Genomic DNA, 6,768 nt, shown 5'->3' on the forward strand with positions numbered 1-6,768 from the left:
GAAACAGGGCCTGGGCGCTAAAACGGTCGCACTGAGCGTTTTAGCGTCCTGGCCTTAAACGTGTGTAAAAACTGGACGGGCGCTAAAACGGTCACACTGAGCGTTTTAGCGCGAGACCTTAATGTGTGTAAAAACTGGACGGGCGCTAAAACGGTCACACTGAGCGTTTTAGCGCTAGGCCAATTTTTGGGTCAGGCATTTCCACGAACACCTTGTGTGTGTGTACGCTGGGTTGTTGTTTGAAGACAACTGAGAACCAACACTCACTGGATTTGTTGTCTCATTCCCAAAATACCAGTCAAAAGCAAAAGTTCAGGAGAATAATACCAATAAAACTAAATCAACATGCAATCCTTCGAAGATACAGGCAATCAACATGTGAATGCCCTAAAAAATGCCCAATAATTGCATGCTTCAGATATGATGAGTGATGGAGGGAATTGAGATGAGTTACATACCTTGATGTTGATGAGAAGATGTGGAAGAAACTACGAAGATGGATGATACAAATTTGAGATAAGGATTGCGTTGTGGAGAACAGAGGCAAAGTATAAGAATGTAAGAGGAAAAGAGAAGAGGAACTCTGTTATATCGAATTAGTGACAGGGCGCTAAAACGTTGGCTTACCAGCGTTTTAGCGTCCTTGTCCAGAGAAAAATACACACTTTGTGCAGCACAGCGCTAAAACGGTCAGACTTAGCGTTTTAGCGCTGTTGGCCAGAGTGCATGGATTGGTATTGTCAGTGAACGCTAAAACGCTCATAATGAACGTCTTAGCGCGCACAACCAGAGAGTTTCATAATGATGGAACTCTGGGGACGCTAAAACGGTCATGGTTGACGTTTTAGCGCCCAGCACATAGCAAAAAATTTCTCTTTGATTTTTCAAAATTTTTTTTCCTTTTTCTTCTTCCTCTTATGGATATGGTATGAACATGGAATTACATACCTAGTACAGTGGGTTGCCTCCCACTCAGCGCTTGTTTAACGTCACGAGCCTGACGGTTATGATCTATTTTACCTCTAATAGAGCAACTGTCAGTAGTTGCCTATCCACAGCACTTCCAACATATAACTTCAATCGTTGACCATTGACTGTAAAACTTCTGTCCGAATCCAAAGAACTGATTTCTACAGCCCCATATGGTTTCATATCCTTTACCACAAACGGTCCAGACCATCTAGACTTTAACTTCCCTGGGAACAGCTTCAACCTGGAATTGAACAGAAGTACTTGATCCCCTACCTTGAAGTCTCTAGGTGTGATCTTCCTATCATGCCATAGCTTTGTCTTTTTCATATACAAACTGGCACTTTCATAAGCAGACAAACGAAACTCATCCAATTCATCCAGTTGTAATAATCTTTTCTGTCCCGCTGCTTTGGAATCAAAATTCAGATATCTCACAGCCCACAAAGCCTTGTGCTCCAATCCAACTGGCAAATGGCATGCTTTTCCAAACAGCAACTGAAATGGAGACATCCCAATAGGAGTTTTGAAAGCGGTCCTGTATGCCCATAAGGTGTCATCAAGTTTCTTGGACCACTGGGTCCTAGCATTCCCAACAGTCTTCTCCAATATTCTCTTCAATTCCCTGTTGGAAATCTCAACCTGACCACAAGTCTGTGGGTGATATGGAGTGCTTATTTTGTGCCTCACTCCATACTTAGCCAAGGCATACTCCACCATCCTATTATCAAAATGAGTGCCCCCATCACTAATGATAGCTCTAGGGACTCCAAATCTTGAAAATATATTCTTTCTCAGAAAAGCAATCACCACCCTGGAATCATTGGTTGGTGTAGCTATAGCCTCAACCCATTTGGAAACATAATCAACTGCCACAATATATATGTTGTTAGTAGGAAGAAGGGAAAGGTCCCATAAAATCCATACCCCAAACATCAAAGATCTCCACTTCCTGGATATTGTTCAACGGCATTTCATGTCGCCTAGAAATATTCCCAGTTCTCTGACAGTTGTCACATGCCTCCACAAACTTCTTTGCATCCTTGTACAAAGTGGGCCAGTAGAAACCACTCATCAAAACTTTTGCTGCAGTTCTCTCACCTGCAAAATGTCCACCATATGCAGAACCATAACAATGCCACAACACATCCTTCTGTTCTTCCTCTGGAATACACCGTCGGATCACACTATCTGAACATCTATAGAAGAGATATGGCTCATCCCAAATATACCTCTTAACATCATGCAGAAATTTCTTCCTCTGTTTCCATGTTAAATCCTTAGGCATCAATCCAGCAGCTTTATTGTTGGCAAAATCAGCAAACCATGGTGGTGTGCTTATAGATAAGACTTTATCCCCAACCATCTCTGTTACAGCACATATTGCCAAAACATGTTCATCAGGAAACTCTTCTCTGATCACTACTTCCGGCCCTTCTTGAAGCTCTTTTTCTGTAATCCTGGATAAGTGATCAGCCACCAAATTTTCAACTCCCTTTTTGTCCATGATTTCTACCTCAAACTCATGCAACAGTAACAACCAGCGGAGCAATCTGGGTTTAGCATCCTGCTTGCTCAACAAATACTTTAAAGCTGCATGGTCAGTGTAAACAATAACTTTTGATCCTAACAGATATGGCCTGAATTTGTCAAATGCATACACAATAGCCAGTAATTCTTTTTCTGTAGTAGCATAATTCTTTTGTGCATCATTTAAGATCTTACTGGCATAGTAAATGACATGCAACAATTTATTCACTCTTTGGCCCAATACCACTCCTACGGCATAGTCACTGGCATCACACATTAATTCAAATGGTAATGAAAAATCAGGTGCCATCATGATAGGTGCAGTGGTCAACTTTTCTTTTAAAACATGAAATGCATGCAAACATTCATCATCAAACAGAAATTCTTGATCCTTAACTAATAACTTGCATAAGGGCTTAGCAATTTTTGAAAAATCTTTTATAAACCGCCTATAAAATCCTGCATGACCAAGAAAACTCCTCACACCCTTAACATTTACAGGTGGAGGAAGTTTCTCTATCACAGAAATTTTTGCCCTGTCCACCTCAATTCCATTCCTAGACACCTTGTGTCCAAGAACTATACCTTCTGTCACCATAAAGTGGCACTTCTCCCAGTTCAAAACCAAATTACAGTCTTGACATCTTTTCAAAACAGAATCTAAATTCCCTAGACATACATCAAAATCAGAACCAAATACAGAGAAATCATCCATAAAAATTTCAATGCATTCTTCTATCATATCAGAAAAAATGGAAAGCATGCACCTTTGAAATATGGCAGGAGCATTGCATAAACCGAAAGGCATCCTCCGGTATGCGAATATTCCATATGGACATGTAAAAGCAGTCTTCTCCTGATCCTCTGGTGCCACAGCTATCTGATTGTACCCTGAATAACCGTCCAAGAAGCAATAGAAAGCATGTCCTGCCAACCTCTCTAGCATCTGATCCAAGAAAGGAAGTGGAAAATGATCCTTCCTGGTTGCCTTATTCAGCCTCCGGTAATCAATGCACATTCTCCAACCAGTGATTGTTATAACAACCCTAAATATTGTATCATGATTAATGAAGAATTATGATAATTAATAAACGAGACATTTCAGATGAAATAGTTTATGATTAAGTAAATTAGAAGTATGGGTCCAATGGACCAAAGACATAAGCATTAGGGATCCAATGAATTCATGGATCAAAGTATAACCCAACAAAGGAAGTTTTAATTCCATTTAATGTGGACAAGTCCAAGTGATACAAAGAAAGCTCTATATGATAAAGTAAAGTCCAATAAGGTAAATGAAACCCAAATCAAGTTAAAGCCCAAAGTAAGGCCATGACATAATAAACCTAAAGAAGTACTATATGACTAGGAATTAAATTAGAATTCTTTCCCTACAAGCAAGAAGCCCACGGTTTTACTAGAGAAAACAAGCTCTAAGAAGTCAATTTAAAGTGTCATAAAATCATGGAAAAATAGGCACAAATTAGGTCAGGTTAATAGGTTAAAGGTCCATAATCTTAAGGAATAAATCATGGTCCAAAATTAAAGGAAATCTTTTCCTTCCAAGCATTTAAAATCCGCGGCCTAGGTGTAGGAAATGAATTTGATTTTATTTGATTTTCAAGCCATTAAATGCAAATCGAATTTCCTTAAGTCAAGCCAGTCAAATTCCTTTAAACAAGGAAGTTAGGATTATGATGATTAGTAGTCAATCACTTTCCCTAAATCAAGCAAATTGATGACAATATGTCAATCAATCAAATAATTCTGTTTCTTAAATCAAGGAAGCAACCTTTATGACGATTAGTCACACCTCATCAATCCCTTAAATCAAGGGAGCAACTTTTAATGACGATTAGTCACACATCATCAATTCCTTAAATCAAGCAAACAGGCAAGTAAAGAGATCAAAAGTTGAAAGTATACAAGTAAAGAACGACAAGTACTGTAAGTGTTTACAGTTGTTGAAGTAATCTCTCTATGTATGCCACCATTATGAAACTATGATAAGTTATGGTCTGATTGCAATATGTTTATAGTGCTTTACATTATGTGATTATGATATTTTTGAAACTTAAAACCATGCTATTAAATGTTGGCCTGTGCACTGATACTCCAGTTGCAACCTGACGAGGACTCTGGGTATCTCCGTAAGTCCGTAAAAGCCGGCAGGAATATGATGATGATGATGATGGCATGATATTTTTATATGATGATGTTAAATGTTCCATTTTGTATTGTTATTATAAACAGTTGCAGGAGTAAGCGTCATAGTTGGAGAATGCTCCAGCTGTGAACCTTACTGAGATTTTCCCCAAAATCTCACCCCCCTTGACCACCCCTTTCAGGAAAAGATGAAAGAAAGTAATAAGAAAGTTATGTGGGAAAGAAAGGGTAAGAGACTGGTACGTAAAGAAGAAGAAACTCCACCTACCTGGGAAGAGAAACTAAAGGATCTAACAGATAGAGGCCTATGGACTGAGGCTATGAAATTATTAATAGAAGCTTTTCCATATTATGATTTCGATGAAGCACTAAGTACACAATGGCTAGAGGAACCACAACCACATTATGACTGGGCTTATGATGCGGCATAAATTATGTTTTTATTTATGATTAGTTAATCTTTTTGGGATTACATTAAATAATGTTCAGTGTTATTTATTTTGTATTGATGTTTTAACGCTTTTAATTTTATATGGAATAAGTATGGTTATGTGTTTCCATTCCGCACTCTGATATTTGCATTCGTAAAGTTTAAATTTAGACTTCCGCGCGTTGAATGCATGATGAAGGTGCACCCTATATGTATTTACACATTTGGGGTGTTACATTTATGGTATCAAAGCAAAATTTCGGATTAGGATGGAACACTAACCATTTGCTGTATCTATGTACAGCAAGATGCCTCCACGAAGAACCCCTACGCAAGATATACAAGGACAAATTAACACGTTGCGGGACACCATCACCCAATTACAAACCAACACGGGAGATATGTTTCAGAATATAATGAATGAGATCAGAAGGAACCCAAATGCTAATGCAAACAATAACGGAGCAAGCGGCTCGGGAACAGGAGCCGGGGGTCATGGTGAAGGACCCCGACCTCCTCCAGGAAACGGTGCGGCAGGTCAAGATAACCAAGGACTACTGTTGACGTTTAGAAAGCACAAACCACCCTCCTTTCAAGGAAGTCCTGACTCAATGGCAGCTGTACAATGGCTGCAAGCAATGGACAAGATTTTTCGAGTTATCCAATGCACCGACGATCAGAAGGTGCTATTCTCGACGTACATGCTGGAAGGAGATGCTCACCACTGGTGGGCGAATGCGTCCCAACCGTTGGAAATGCAGAATGCGGTTATAACTTGGACCGTGTTCGAGGAAATGTTCTTGGAGAAATACTTTCCGATGTCAATCCGGGATAGTAAACAAGGAGAATTTGACAAACTGGTTCAAGGAACGATGACGGTGGACCAGTATCATGCTAAGTTTAATGAGTTACTAAGATTGGCAACATACAGAGGAGCAATGCCTTTACCAGACTTTCTGATGGCGAAGTTTCAAAGGGGTCTGAATCCCAAAATTGCTGAGCTAGTAGCCGGCAACGACCCATGTGACTTTGCAACCCTAATCAATCGATGCAGAAGAGTGGAAGCTATTGGCCAACAGAAGAAACCCGTGGAAGCTAGCGGGAATGGTTATAAAGGAAAGACTGGACCATGGCGAGGAAACAACGGAGGAAAGCCCTGGCAGCCCAGGCGAGATGACAACAAGTTCAAGAGACCCGGAAACTACCGGGGAAACAACAGCCACAACAACAAACCTCCGAACTGTCGAAAATGCAAGAAGCCCCATTACGGTAACTGTCTAAGTGGAACCCCAAACTGCTACAAGTGTGGAAAAGAAGGACACTATGTCAAGAACTGTCCACTATGGGGAAACCAACAAGCAACAGAAGAAGCACCAAGGATGGGCAGAGTTTACACCCTCGATCAACACACGGCAGACCAGGCAGCTGAACTGGTCAAAGGTACGATCTATATTTGCCATGAAAATTTAGATGTACTATTTGATTCTGGTGCTACGAATTCTTTTGTCGCCGATTATGTGGCGAAAGCGTACGATTTATTTACTGATAGACTGCAAGTACCTATGCGGATCATGACCGCGACGGGAAAAGTTGCTAAGGCGTACCTACTATGTAGAGACGTCGCATTTATCTATGAAGGAAAGAAGTACAAACAGGACTTCATAGTCCTCCCA

This window comes from Gastrolobium bilobum, unplaced genomic scaffold (assembly GCF_033153095.1).
Source record: "Gastrolobium bilobum isolate Gb01-03AN ecotype WA unplaced genomic scaffold, APGP_CSIRO_Gbil_v1 utg57348, whole genome shotgun sequence".
Classification (NCBI taxonomy): Eukaryota; Viridiplantae; Streptophyta; class Magnoliopsida; order Fabales; family Fabaceae; genus Gastrolobium; species Gastrolobium bilobum.